Source organism: Triticum dicoccoides, chromosome 3B (genome assembly GCF_002162155.2).
Source record: "Triticum dicoccoides isolate Atlit2015 ecotype Zavitan chromosome 3B, WEW_v2.0, whole genome shotgun sequence".
Taxonomy (NCBI): Eukaryota; Viridiplantae; Streptophyta; class Magnoliopsida; order Poales; family Poaceae; genus Triticum; species Triticum dicoccoides.
Window position 1 is genome coordinate 659443291 of NC_041385.1, and position 15230 is coordinate 659458520.

Below are 15230 nucleotides of genomic sequence, written 5' to 3' on the forward strand. Positions count from 1 at the left end.
GAGTCTTTGCCTTTGCTCACGGGTTAGAGTTCAATCACGTGGACGCACCTTACTGCGTCGGTGAATTTTGACCCATTCAAATAACTTTAAAATCCAATGAAATTTGAGCTATTCAAACACGGGATCCCGTGAGCCTTGACAGGTGGTCACCCATCGTCATGCTTGGGTAGTCGATTCCCTTTCCCCTCCTCCACGGCTCGCTACTTGAGGGTCCGGTTAGCTTTCAGTTGCGCTCCCTGGTTGGCCAACCATGACGGATATCATCAACCTTTATGTTATTACGGTTGTGTGTATCGGAGGCGAGGGGTGATCCTCTTGCCAATTGCTTGCAAGAACCTAATTGCCAAGTCTTAAAACAGTTAATGTGTGTGTGTGTGTGTGCTGATGGTAACACCCGGTGGGTCGTGATTATTTTTATAGCTGATGAAGAAGATGGAACAGTCAAAGGAGAACGTTAACGCCAAGAAGGGTGATGCCCTATCACGGCGTTACGGTAGCTGCATCTGATGAACGATGACCCGCCATTCAACTTCCATAGCCGTGCTGGTAGGAGGAGGAGGACTGTGTGTTTGATGCAACTTCAGCAGCGACAATTGTGGCGTTGATAGTATTTACCTTTTCTACTCAAAGCGGGATGATATATTAATTTACTAGTGGTAACTAAAATCCACAAGGACCCATATATCAGTGTTTATCTGGTCAAGCAAGTAAACTTGTGTTGTTGTTGCTGTTTATAGGTGATGATGGGTTTGTCAGAAACTTCAGACAAATGGAACAAAAGAAAATTAACAATATATTGATGTGTACTCCGAAACTCTCCTTCTACTTCTGAGATCAATTGAGTTCATAATGAATATTAAGTTCAAAAAAATGAAAAATAAAACTTCCATAATTTTTGAATTTTTTTGGGTGTAAAATTTGACAAATGTTCTCGGTGCTTGCAAATTTCATCCCGAAATATCATTCGTGGAAGTCATAAAAAAAACAGCACTCCAAAATGCTTTCAAAAATAGCATTTATGGAGTGTCGACTTTTGCTTTTTCACCATGACTTCCAAGAATGTTATTTCGGGATAAAATTTGCAAGCTTTGAGAACATTTTCAAAGTTTGCATCAAAAAATTCAGGATTTTTTTGATTTTTTCACTTTTTTTATATTACTATTCATTAGAGAGCACATGAGGTCGGGGGCATACTCTGTGTCATGTGTACTCACGCTTTAATATGATGCAATGCTATGTGTGTGGTCCATTTTCCGGTGTATGCTGGAGTCTTTGCCTTTGCTATCTTCTGAAGAAGTGGAGATGACACATGAGTTGAGTTTATCCACGTAGGTGCACTTTGTCGCATAAGTGAAAATTGAGCCATTCAATAGTTATTAAATCCAATGAATTTTTAGCTATTCAAATTAGTGGTCAGACGAAATTCCATGAGAGTTGATAGTAGTGAGCTTTTCTTTTGGGAGCGGCATGGTATAGTCATTTACTAGTGGTACCTAAAACTCATAAGGACCCAAATGTCAGCGTTTATCTAGTCAAGCAAGTGAACTTGTGTTGTTGTTACTATTTATATATAGGTGATGATGTGTTTTTCAGAAATATTAGACAAATGGAACAAAAGAAAGTTAGCAATATGTTGATGTGTACTCGCGCTTTAATATTGATTTGATGCTATGTGTGTGTCTATTTTGGAGGTGTGTGTGAGACTCTTCACCTTTTCTCTCTTCTCAAGAAATGGAGACACATGTAACGTCCCGGATACAACTTTCCATATTCATAACTCCGACTCTTGCCATTTCCGGTGATGTGATTTATTATTTCCTCCGCGGTTGGGTTTTGTCTGCTGTTTTGCATTTTGTTCTTGTTATGCATCTCATCTCATAGCATCATGCGCATTGCATCGGCATCGTTTTCATAAAACTTGCATCCGTTCGGGTTCCGCCGGTTCTCTCCGTTGTCCGTTCAGAGTCCAGACACACTCGCACGCGCCCGCGGCACCTCCGAAATATTATTTTATAAGTGGCATAAAAATGTTCTCGGAATGGGTTGCAACTTGTCTTGCGGTCTTATTATAGTGTAGACAGGTCGCCTGTCAAGTTTCGTCGCATTCGGAGTCCGTTTGACTGCCCAACCGTTATATATATAACCGCGATATAGTCGGTTTAATCGTCGGACGTTTCGGTCTCCGAAACTGTCACCGGGCCGCACCTCTTCTCTCTCCCTTCTCAGCCCAACCCCTCTACACAGCCCACTAACCTTCCCCGAACCCGACCCGGATAGTCATCGCCGATGGTTCCGGATCATCCCCAAATATCCCGAAAGTATCTTCGGTTTATTATTTGATCCCTCTTAACCTTTGTATCTTGACCGTCCGATGCAAATCAGAAGGCCCAAACCTAGACTCACTTTGCTATATATAGATCACCCCTAACCTAATCTAGACACACCACCTATTTTTCTAGGGATCCTCCCCAGCCGCCGCCACTTCATTTCCTCGGGATCCCTCCCGATCTAAATCCTCCCCGACAGCCTCCCTCATCTTGCGTGGTTGACCAATCGGGTCGCCCGAGCCCCGAGCTCCTCCGCTATTCGCTGCTCGAGATCCTCGCCGCGCTAGTATCCTCAGAGGCCCGAGCCTCCCCGTGCTCCTCGCCTCGCCGCAGGCAACCACCACCATCAGATGAGCCCCGTTGCGCCCTCTCCTTCCCCCGTTTTCTCCTCTCTGCATCTCATCTCTCTCTCTCGTTCTCTCTGTACCAGGGTCCAGCCGCCGTCCCGTCTGGCAGGACCTCGCCGTCCCGCGCTCAAGCTCTCCTCGTGCCCCAAGCCATGGCGTCCGAGGCCTCCCTTGCCTCGCCTCATCGGAGCCAGGGTCTCGAGGACCTTGCCGTTCTGGCCTCCACCTCCGCGCCGGCGAGCGCGACTCCGGCAACCATTGGTCCAGCAGCAGCAGGTCATGCCGCCGGCCTCCTCCCTGCCTCGCCTGGTGCTCAAGCACCACCGCGCCGCCCTGCCTTCCCTTCCTTCCTCTCCCTTCTGCTCCTTCTCATCTCTCTCTCTCTCTCTCTCTGTCTGCTCGTGCAGGGAGCCCGACTTGGTGTCCGTGGAGTTTTCAGGCAGCCATAGCCGCCTCAAGCTCGTCCTTTGGCCAGATCCGGGCCCTGCCAACCCCTCCATCTCGCCTACGTCTACCGTCCCAGTCCGTTCCGACCGGTCCCCGCCGAGGCCGCCTCGCCAGAGCTCCTGCCGCGTCGCGCTGCAGCCGTTGACCGCATCCCTCTGCTTCGTCAGAACAGGAGCGCCAGCCTCCAGCAGCCTCCAAATCGGGCCCGAGCCAAGGCCTAGCTCGCTCGTGCCGCCCCTCAGCCTGCTGCCTTCACCGAACCGGGCCGAAGCTCACCGCGCGAGGCCTCCTCTGCTTCGCTTGCAGCCCAGCTGCCTAGCGGCCTCCAAGGCCTGCCTTGGCCTCTCTTCCGACCGGGCCAAGGCCCATGGTGAGATGCCTCCCCCAGCACCTCTCTGTTGGCCTAGTCCGCCCAGATTCGGCCCATGTTGTTTTTTTTCATATGCTGCGATTTTAGCTAATTTCCAGGGACTGCAGTTTTGCAGAAAACCCCCTGTTCTTCATGCTTTTAATAACTAATAAACCGTGCATCGGATTAAAATGTTTTATATATGTAAAATGCTCAAAAAATTGTGTAGATTAATAATATGCCATTTTCATCCATGTTTAAAATTTTTAAACTTGCTGTTTATTTAATTTTGTATAAATGCCATGCTAAAATGATATATTTCATAACTAAATAACCGTAGCTCCATTTTAAATAAACTTTATATGTAAATGGGGTGGAAAAATGCCTAGTTTAACATGGTGCACTTTATTTTCCTGTTTAACAACATTAAAATTGTGTTTAGGGCAGAACAGTACCGAATCTAAAATATGCACATGGGGATTTTCCGGAATTGTTGTTTGTTACTTCCGGCCTCATTTAAACTTGCCTAGGTAGGTAGTTTTCTTATGCTTCACCTCTTGCCATCTTTAACAACATTTAATATTGTTGGGTACATAAACGGGAGAGAACTAAATAATTGATGTGGTGTTTCGTCAATATGCAACTCGTTGCATATTGAGCTCCACTTAACTTGTAGTATTGTTTGTTGCACTTTGCCATGCCATGCCTCATTAAACCGTACATGCATCATACTTGATTGTGCATCATGCCATGTTTATGTTTGTGTGTTTGCCATGTTGTTTGCTTCTTTCTAGTGTTGCTTCTTAGTTCCGGTAACGTTGCGTTCGTGAGTATCCGTTCGGCTACTTCAGCTTGTCTTCTTCATGGACTCGTTCTTCTTCCTAGCGGGATTTCAGGCAAGATGACCGCTACCCTGGATCTCACTACTATCATTGCTATGCTAGTTGCTTTGTTCTATCGCTATGCTGCGTTACCTATCTGTTGCTCTTCAAGCCTCCCAAATTTCCATGAACCTCAAACCTTTGACACCCTTCCTAGCAAACCGTTGCTTGGCTATGTTACAGCTTTTGCTCAGCCCCTCTTATAGCATTGCTAGTTGCAGGTGAAGTTGAAGATTTCTCCATGGTGGACAGGATTTTGGTTGGGATATCACAACATCTCTTATATTATTTAATGCATCTATATATTTGGTAAAGGGTGGAAGACTCGGCCTTATGCCTGGTGTTTTGTTCCACTCTTGCCGCCCTAGTTTCTGTCATACCGGTGTTATGTTCCCGGATTTTGCGTTCCTTACGCGGTCGGGTGATTTATGGGACCCCCTTGACAGTTCGCTTTGAATAAAACTCCTCCAGCGAGGCCCAACATTGGTTTTACCATTTGCCTCACCTAGCCCTTTTTCCCTTGGGTTTCCGGAGCCCGAGGGTCATCTTTATTTTAGCCCCCCCGGGCCAGTGCTTGTCTAAGTGTTGGTCCAAACCGAGCGATGTCCGGCGCCCCCTGGGCAACCAGGGTCTATGCCAACCCGTCGTCTTGCTCATCCGGTGTGCCCTGAGAACGAGATATGTGCAGCTCCTCTCGGGATTTGTCGGCACATCGGGCGGCTTTGCTGGTCTTGTTTTACCATTATCGAAATGTCTTGTAAACCGGATTCCGAGTCTGATCGGGTCTTCCTGGGAGAAGGTCTATTCCTTCGTTGATCGCGAGAGCTTGTCATGGGCTAAGTTGGGACACCCCTGCAGGGTATAATCTTTCGAAAGCCGTGCCTGCGGTTATAGGCCGATGGGAATTTGTTAATGTCCAGTTGTACATAACTTGACACCAGATCCGAATTAAAACGCATCAACCGTGTGTGTAGCCGTGATGGTCTCTTCTCAGCGGAGTCCGGGAAGTGAACACAGTTTCTGGGTTATGTTTGACGTAAGTAGGAGTTCAGGATCACTTCTTGATCATTGCTAGTTGACGACCGTTCCTTTGCTTCTCTTCTCGCTCTTATTTGCGTATGTTAGCCACCATATATGCTTAGTCGCTGCTGCAGCCTCACCACTTTACCCCTTCCTTTCCCTTTAAGCTTTGCTAGTCTTGATACCCATGGTAATGGGATTGCTGAGTCCTCGTGGCTCACAGATTACTGCAACAACAGTTGCAGGTACAGGTTTTGCGATGATCATGACGCGAGAGCGATGCTTGCTTGCGTTGAGTTCTTCTTTTGCTTCTTCTTCGATCAGGGGATAGGTTCCAGGTCGGCAGCCTAGGCTAGCAGGGTGGATGTCGTTTGAGTTTCTGTTTGTGATTCATCCGTAGACGGATGATGCTCTCATATTTTGTAATGTTGTATTCGTGTGGCATTGTATGCCTTATGTATGTATCCCCATCTATTATGTAATGTTGATGTAATGATATCCACCTTGCAAAAGCGTTTCAATATGCGGGTCTATCCTTGGTGGGACCTTTGAGTTCCTTTTGGATAGGGTCGCATATTGGGCGTGACAAGTTGGTAATCAGAGCCTCGACCGACCCTAGGAGCCCCCTTGTTTGTTGGCCGTTGTTGAGTCTAGAAGAAAACTATTTTGAGTCTTAGGATTATATATATCGGAGAGTAGGATTCTTTTTACTCCTCAGCCCCTTCGTCGCTCTAGTGAGGTCTCCTGACGTAGATATTTTGTCTTTCCTCTCCTCAAATTTCACTAAAAAAAATTTAGGATCACGCGGGTATCTTGGAACGTTTCGATGGTTTTGTGACGAGAACATTGTTCTTGGTGCCTCCTGTCTATTTATGTGGCTTTGACCCGGGGAGTCGAGCTCTGGGTGTTGTCGTCACAATTTTATCGTTGCAGTTCTGGAATACCTGAGTTTTGCCGACATCGAAAATCTCTTTTATGCAGTTGTTGGTGAGATAACCTCGATAACCCAGTACTAGGGCGAGCTCGAGAGTATTGCCATAACTCGTATAACGGATGCTTTTTGAAGGTTGAGGTACACGATTTCCGAAGGTTTCTTGGTTATGTGTTGACGGATGGATACAGCTGGATGTAGGTATTGTTAGTTTGGGTGAGATATATTGCTTCCCCTGTATCCCCAACACCAGATTGCATAACCAGAAAGTTTCGGGAGTTTTATAGGTGGGAATTCAAGTAGCTCCTAGAATATCTTTCCGACAGATGCATGATATGGGATTGGGTAAATCTCTATCATATGTATTTGTTCCGGCTTATTCTGCAATCCAATCCTTTGTTTTGTTTTATTTGTGGTATTCGAGTTGCTTCGAGTCAAATGTTGAATCCATACCTTTCCTAAACGGTGTTCTCATATTGCTATGTGAATACTAATACTTTTGATCATTTAGGTTGTCATGTTAATTCTTTTCCAACCGGGGCGCTTCTCTTCGAGATGATCCCATCATTCTCCCCATCCGCAAGATCAATTATAAGTTTTCTCAACGGTGTTTGTTTCATCCGCCCCCAAGTTGTCTTTGTTTTTCCCCACCCTCCCACCCTTTTCTTCAATGACTCATATATTATAATCAAGTATCCATTTATTCATGTGAAGTCTCTTCACTCTTTTCAATCATTGTTTTGATCCGGTGATCCCTCGTGAAGATGCTCACGAGCTTCAAGTTCATCAATCTTCATTCTCGTATTCCTCTCCGGTGGTTTTAATTCAATCTTTCGGTGTTGATCATATCCCTTTCCTCGTTTCAAATGTTTTTCCACATCGGTGCACCTCTTAATCATTCACTTCTTCCTATTCATTTGTCCTGGAGTGCTGAAGATATTTCACAAGACTCGTGTTTTCCATTCTCAATCCGTTCAAGATATTTCGAGATTATTATCTCATTCAAGTCATTGAATTCAACCGGTGCAATATCTCTTTAAATCATTTCCAACGATGGTTCTTTTGAGTGGGCCCTAACCCACAAGTTTTTTCCCAGGATCTTACCTGACTCTTCTAATTTTCTCGGAGCCATTCTCAAATTCATTTCCAAGTTTGACGTAAGAATAGATTCCATCAGTCACATGCCTTCTCCAAGATCGCTTTCAAATTCTTATCATTGTTGACTCAACCCCTTCACTTTCCATTCTACCGGAGTATCTCAATAATTTTGGTGGTGTTTCCCGTTGTCAGTTCAAGAGTGAAGAAGAGTTTTCCTCTAAATCTTATCCGTTCTCTCAAGATTCGTGATTCTAGCTTGATGCCATCCTCTCATAATTGTTTTCGATTGTGAGAATTCTTTTCACCCATCCGGAGCATTTCTTGAGTTCTTTCCATTTTATTCCTACGAAGGCCATCATCTCAGAATTCTTCATTCTCAGCTTGTAGCTATCGTTCTCCAAATCTTACCGGTGAATCGTTCAAATACCCTCTAATCAGTTGATGATCTCTTCATTCTCACGTATTTAAATCCCTTCAAGTATCTTCATTCGTTTTCAAATTCTTTCCAGTGATTTGTGCCTTTGTTACTTTCATTTTCAATTCTTACGGTGGTTTGTTTAAGATTTCTCTTCCTTCGTCATCGTATCAATTCATTCATTCATTCGTTCTTTTCAATCCCACCGGTGGTTCCATCAATACCTTCTCAAGTTTGCGCTATATCTCTTTTAATCCTTTCTACGGGAATAAGTAGTATGCCAAATCCATTGCTTGTCATCAATTTAATTTGATGAAGGATAAGCATACAATAAATCTTATTCTTATTTCCTCGAGGTGATTCAATTCTTTTATTTCCGGAGTTCCAAGTTTTCTTGGTTATATCATCGCAAAGCTCCATCTAAATCATCGCAAGGCTTCACCTTGTGTTTTCAACTTCTCTTTCTTTCTATCATCCTTTTATTACCGGAGTTCTTCATGGAAGAGCTACATGGTGGTTCCTCAAGGATTCTTTTCATTCTTCAATTGTTCTTCAAGATTTCTCCTGAAGTTAAGATCCGCCAAGCTATACTCAAAAGTAAACATGGTTCTCAACACATGTTTTGTTTTGAGGCGTTCAAGTATTCTTCTTCTTGCATTTCGAAGTGCAATTCCTTCTACAATATCTTTTGAGGTGGTGTTATGTCACTCTTGACAATTTCATTCATGTTTCATGATTCATATGTTGTCAAGAATGAGGTAGTTAAACCCATCAACTCCTTCGAGCATGAGTTCTTCTCAGTCCATCAATCTCTTCATTGGAGTTATCTTGTGTCAGATTTCACTTAAAGCCTTCCCTAAGGAATGTTGCTATTTGTGGTGCTTATCATTGATCCAAGTTTTCTCCTATCCTCTCGGCGAAAGCAATTTTCAGCTCTTCTTTAATCTCAAACAAGCAATTGTTTTTCGTTAGTGTCCGGTTGTCACCTCATCATTTTGAGATGTTTGCCGTAAGCCCACAACAAGCTTGTTCCTTTCGTTGTTGATTTTTCAACAACTCCGTTCAATCCTTCCTTGCAAGGATGCTTTCCAAGTTCATTTGTGGCAGAAATTGTCATTTTCTTCTCCGCCCGTTATCCCAACAATCTAGCTTCTATTCTTTCGTTCCGGAGGCAGTGTGTTGTTGATTTCATCAAGTATCCTCTCATCTTATAAGTTCATGTTCAATTCCTTCCATTTACAGTCGGAGTGTTGTCCAAATTATATCATTATTATTCATTCTTATCTCGTTTCAACCAGAGTGGTTTCAATTCCTTCTTGTCCATTGTGCTCGTCAATCATGTCTTTGCAACCTCTTGGTTCTCATTGTATCCCTTGTTCCTCTTTTCTAACGGAGTGTTTTCGACTTTGCTCATCTTCATTGTTTTCCTCCTTTCATTTTGCTCAACCTCTCAAGGTTCATGGTTTCACTCGTTTGTCGAAGAAGCAAGTTAGTTTACCTCTTCTCTTCCTCTTCCGTTTCCCTCCGGTGCCATCCTAGATCTCGGGACGAGATCCTCTCGTAGTGGTGGAGTGTTGTAATGCCCCGGATACAACTTTCCATATTCATAACTCCGACTCTTGCCATTTCCGGTGATGTGATTTATTATTTCCTCCGCGGTTGGGTTTTGTCTGCTGTTTTGCATTTTATTCTTGTTATGCATCTCATCTCATAGCATCATGCGCATTGCATCGACATCGTTTTCATAAAACTTGCATCCGTTCGGGTTCCGCCGGTTCTCTCCGTTGTCCGTTCAGAGTCCAGACACACTCGCACGCGCCCGCGGCACCTCCAAAATATTATTTTATAAGTGGCATAAAAATGTTCTCGGAATGGGTTGCAACTTGTCATGCGGCCTTATTATAGTGTAGACAGGTCGCCTGTCAAGTTTCGTCGCATTCGGAGTCCGTTTGACTGCCCAGCCGTTATATTTATAACCGCGATAAAGTCGGTTTAATCGTCGGACGTTTCGGTCTCCGAAACTGTCACCGGGACGCACCTCTTCTCTCTCCCTTCTCAGCCCAACCCCTCTACACAGCCCACTAACCTCCCCCGAACCCGACCCGGACAGTCATAGCCGATGGTTCCGGATCATCCGCAAATATCCTGAAAGTATCTTCGGTTTATTATTTGATCCCTCTTAACCTTTGTATCTTGACCGTCCGATGCAAATCAGAAGGCCCAAACCTAGACTCACTTTGCTATATATAGATCACCCCTAACCTAATCTAGACACACCACCTATTTTTCTAGGGATCCTCCCCAGCCGCCGCCACTTCATTTCCTCGGGATCCCTCCCGATCCAAATCCTCCCCGACAGCCTCCCTCATCTTGCGTGGTTGACCAATCGGGTCGCCCGAGCCCCAAGCTCCTCCGCTATTCCCTACCCGAGATCCTCGCTGCGCCAGTATCCTTGGAGGCCCGAGCATCCCCGTGCTCCTTGCCTCGCCGCAGGCAACCACCACCATCAGATGAGCCCCGTTGCGCCCTCTCCTTCCCCCATTTTCTCCTCTCTGCATCTCATCTCTCTCTCTCGTTCTCTCTGTACCAGGGTCCAGCCGCCGTCCCGTCTGGCAGGACCTCGCCATCCCGTGCTCAAGCTCTCCTCGTGCCCCAAGCCATGGCGTCCGAGGCCTCCCGTGCCTCGCCTCATCGGAGCCAGGGTCTCGAGGACCTTGCCGTTCTGGCCTCTTCCTCCGCGCCGGCGAGCGCGACTCCGGCAACCATTGGTCTAGCAGCAGCAGGTCATGCCGCCAGCCTCCTCCCTGCCTCGCCTGGTGCTCAAGCACCACCGCGCCGCCCTGCCTTCCCTTCCTTCCTCACCCTTCTGCTCCTTCTCATATCTCTCTCTCTCTCTCTCTGTCTGATCGTGCAGGGAGCCCGACTTGGTGTCCATGGAGTTTTCAGGCAGCCGTAGCCGCCTCAAGCTCGTCCTTCGGCCAGATCAGGGCCCTGCCGACCCCTCCATCTCGCCTACATCTGCCATCCCAGTCCGTTCCGACCAGTCCCCACCGAGGCCGCCTCGCCGGAGCTCCTGCCGCGTCGCGCTGCAGCCGTTGACCGCATCCCTCTGCTTCGTCAGAACAGGAGCGCCAGCCTCCAGCAGCCTCCAGATCGGGCCCGAGCCAAGGCCCAGCTTGCTCGTGCCGCCCCTTAGCCTGCTGCCTTCACCGAACCGGGCTGAAGCTCACCGCGCGAGGCCTCCTCTGCTTCACTTGCAGCCCAGCTGCCCAGCACCCTCCTAGGCCTGCCTTGGCCTCTCCTCTCACCGGGCCAAGGCCCATGGTGAGATGCCTCCCCCAGCACCTCTCTGTTGGCCCAGTCCGCCCAGATTCGGCCCATGTTTTTTTTCATACGCTGCGATTTTAGCTAATTTCCAGGAACTGCAGTTTTGCAGAAAACCCCCTATTCTTCATGCTTTTAATAACTAATAAACCGTGCATCGGATTAAAATGTTTTATATATGTAAAATACTCAGAAAATTGTGTAAATTAATAATATGTCATTTTCATCCATGTTTAAAATGTTTAAACTTGCTGTTTATTTAATTCTGTATAAATGCCATGCTAAAATGATATATTTCATAACTAAATAACTGTAGCTCCATTTTAAATAAACTTTATATGTAAATGGGGTGGAAAAATGCCTAGTTTAACATGGTGCACTTTTTTTTTCCTGTTTAACAAAATGAAAATTGTGTTTAGGGCAGAACAGTACCGAATCTAAAATATGCACATGGGGATTTTCCGGAATTGTTGTTTGTTACTTCCGGCCTCATTCAAACTTGCCTAGGTAGGTAGTTTTCTTATGCTTCACCTCTTGCCATGTTTAACAACATTTAATATTGTTGGGTACATAAACGGGATAGAACTAAATAATTGATGTGGTGTTTCGTCAATATGCAACTCGTTGCATATTGAGCTCCACTTAACTTGTAGTATTGTTTGTTGCACTTTGCCATGCCATGCCTCATTAAACCGGACATGCATTATACTTGATTGTGCATCATGCCATGTTTATGTTTGTGTGTTTACCATGTTGTTTGCTTCTTTCCGGTGTTGCTTCTTAGTTCCGGTAACGTTGCGTTCGTGAGGATCCGTTCGGCTACTTCAGCTTGTCTTCTTCATGGACTCGTTCTTCTTCCTAGCGGGATTTCAGGCAAGATGACCGCTACCCTGGATCTCACTACTATCATTGCTATGCTAGTTGCTTCGTTCTATCGCTATGCTGCGTTACCTATCTGTTGCTCTTCAAGCCTCCCAAAGTGCCATGAACCTCTAACCTTTGACACCCTTCCTAGCAAACCGTTGCTTGGCTATGTTACTACTTTTGCTCAGCCCCTCTTATAGCGTTGCTAGTTGCAGGTGAAGTTGAAGATTTCTCCATGGTGGACAGGATTTTGGTTGGGATATCACAATATCTCTTATATTATTTAATGCATCTATATATTTGGTAAAGGGTAGAAGATTCGGCCTTATGCCTGGTCTTTTGTTCCACTCTTGCCGCCCTAGTTTCCGTCATACCGGTGTTATGTTCCCGGATTTCGCGTTCCTTACGCGGTCGGGTGATTTATGGGACCCCCTTGACAGTTCGCTTTGAATAAAACTCCTCCAGCAAGGCCCAACATTGGTTTTACCATTTGCCTCACCTAGCCCTTTTTCCCTTGGGTTTCCGGAGCCCGAGGGTCATCTTTATTTTAGCCCCCCCGGGCCAGTGCTTGTCTAAGTGTTGGTCCAAAACGAGCGATGTCCGGCGCCCCCTGGGCAACCAGGGTCTATGCCAACCCATCGTCTTGCTCATCCGGTGTGCCCTGAGAACGAGATATGTGCAGCTCCTATCGGGATTTGTCGGCACATCGGGCGGCTTTGCTGGTCTTGTTTTACCATTGTCGAAATGTCTTGTAAACCGGGATTCCGAGTCTGATCGGGTCTTCCTGGGAGAAGGTCTATTCCTTCATTGATCGCGAGAGCTTGTCATGGGCTAAGTTGGGACACCCCTGCAGGGTATAATCTTTCGAAATCCGTGCCTGCGGTTATAGGCAGATGGGAATTTGTTAATGTCCGGTTGTAGATAACTTGACACCAGATCCGAATTAAAACGCATCAACCGTGTGTGTAGCCGTGATGGTCTCTTCTCGGCGGAGTCCGGGAAGTGAACACGGTTTCTGGGTTATGTTTGACGTAAGTAGGAGTTTAGGATCACTTCTTGATCATTGCTAGTTGACGACCGTTCCTTTGCTTCTCTTCTCGCTCTTATTTGCGTATGTTAGCCACCATATATGCTTAGTCGCTGCTGCAGCCTCACCACTTTACCCCTTCCTTTCCCTTTAAGCTTTGCTAGTCTTGATACCCATGGTAATGGGATTGCTGAGTCCTCGTGGCTCACAGATTACTACAACAATAGTTGCAAGTACAGGTTTTGCGATGATCATGATGCGAGAGCGATGCTTGCTTGCGTTGAGTTCTTCTTCTGCTTCTTCTTCGATCAGGGGATAGGTTCCAGGTCAGCAGCCTGGGCTAGCAGGGTGGATGTCGTTTGAGTTTCTGTTTGTGATTCATCCGTAGACGGATGATGCTCTCATATTTTGTAATGTTGTATTCGTGTGGCTTTGTATGCCTTATGTATGTATCCCCATCTATTATGTAATGTTGATGTAATGATATCCACCTTGCAAAAGCATTTCAATATGCGGGTCTATCCTTGGTGGGACCTTCGAGTTCCTTTTGGATATGGTCGCATATTGGGCGTGACAACACACAAGTTGAATTTAGTCGCGTGGGCGCACTTTTCGTGTCGGTGAAAGCTATACAAATAGTTTTTAAATCCAGTGGAATTTGAGCTATTCAAATCATCGGCCACATGGGATTCCATGAGATTCGACGGTGGTCACCCATCGCAATGCTTGGGTAGTCAACCCCCTATCCTATCCATCGCGGCTCGCTGCTTGAGAGTCTTGTTGGCCTTTAGTTGTGCTCCCTGGTTGGCTAACCATGACGGCGATCATCAACCGTCATACTCTTATGGCTGTGAGAATCAGAGGCCAGGAGTGATCCTCCTTTTCTAAGAAAAAAAAACCTCCTACACATACCATCAGCTGCCAATTACTTGCAACAACCCAATTGTCAAGTCTTAAACAGTAAATGGGTGTGTGTTTATGGTAACACCCAGTGGTAGTGATTTTTTTACACCCGGTGTTCAAGATGATGGAACAGTCCAAGGAGAATGTCAATGCCAAGAAGGGTGGTGCCCTGTCGCAGCACTGCGACAACTCTTCTAGAGGATGGTGGAACGCCATTTAGCTTCCATTGTTATGCCGGTAGGAGGATGAATATGAACTACATACTAGCCATCTTGTGTGTTTGATGCAACTACAACGACAATTATTGTGTTGATAGTAGTTACCTTTTCTTTTTGGAGCGGGGTGGTATAGTGATTTACTAGTAGTTGCATTGTTGTTACTATTTGTAGGTGATGAGGGGTTTGCCAGAAACTTCAGGCAAATGGAAGAAAACAAAATTAGCAATATTTTGATGTGCACTCGTGCTTTAATATGGACCGATGCTATGTGTGTGGTCCAATTCAGATGTGTGTGTGTGTGTGGGTGGGTATCTTCGCCTTTGCTTTCTTCTGAAGAAGTGGAGATGATGCACGAGTTAATAACGTGGGCACACTTTGCCGTGTCGGTGAAATATGAGCGTCTAAATAGTTTTTAATCTAGTGAAATTTGAGCTATTCAAATCAATGGTCACGTGGGATCCCGTGAGACTTGACGATGGTCACCCATCCGAATGCTTGTGTAGTCGAACCCCTTTCCCCTCTGTCGCGGCTTGCCTGAGGGTCCGACTAGCCTTGAGTTATGCTCCCTGGTAGGCCAACCATGAGAGCGATCATCAACCCTCATACAATTAAGATTGTGTGCATTGGAGGCCAAAGGTGGTCCTCCTTTTTTCTAGGAAAAAAGCATCCTAAACTTACCATCATTTGCCAATTGCTTGCAACAACCTAATTGGCAAGTATTAAAATAGTTATTGTGTACGTGCAGATGGTAACACCCCGTGGTCGTAGTTTTTTTACAGCTGGTGGAGAAGATGATTTAACAGTATGTCCAAGGAGAATTTCAATGCTAAGAAGGGTGGCGCCCTGTCGTGGTGCCGCGACAACAGCATCTGGTGAACGGTGACCTGCCATTCAGCTTCCATAGTCATGTTGGCAGGAGGATGAGCAAGACTTGCATTCTAGCCTTTTTGTGTGTTTGACGCAACTACAACGACATTTGCGGTGTCGATAGTATAGTTATTTATTCTTTTCGGAGCGGGGTGGTATAGTAATTTACTATAGTAGTATCTAAAGCCCATAAGGACCCAAATGTCAGAAAG

At 45.8% G+C, this 15230-nt stretch overlaps 1 protein-coding gene across 1 annotated transcript in view; it reads left to right on the plus strand.

Annotated features, from left to right (window-relative positions):
- The window catches only part of LOC119277674 (bZIP transcription factor ABI5 homolog), a 27225-nt gene extending 12281 nt beyond the window's left edge, over positions 1-14944 (plus strand). Inside the window, exon 6 of the transcript XR_005137265.1 lies at positions 14931-14944. The gene's annotated coding sequence lies outside the window, so the exon portion shown is untranslated. The remainder of the gene's footprint in view (positions 1-14930) is intronic.
- The last annotated feature ends 286 nt before the right edge of the window (positions 14945-15230 follow it).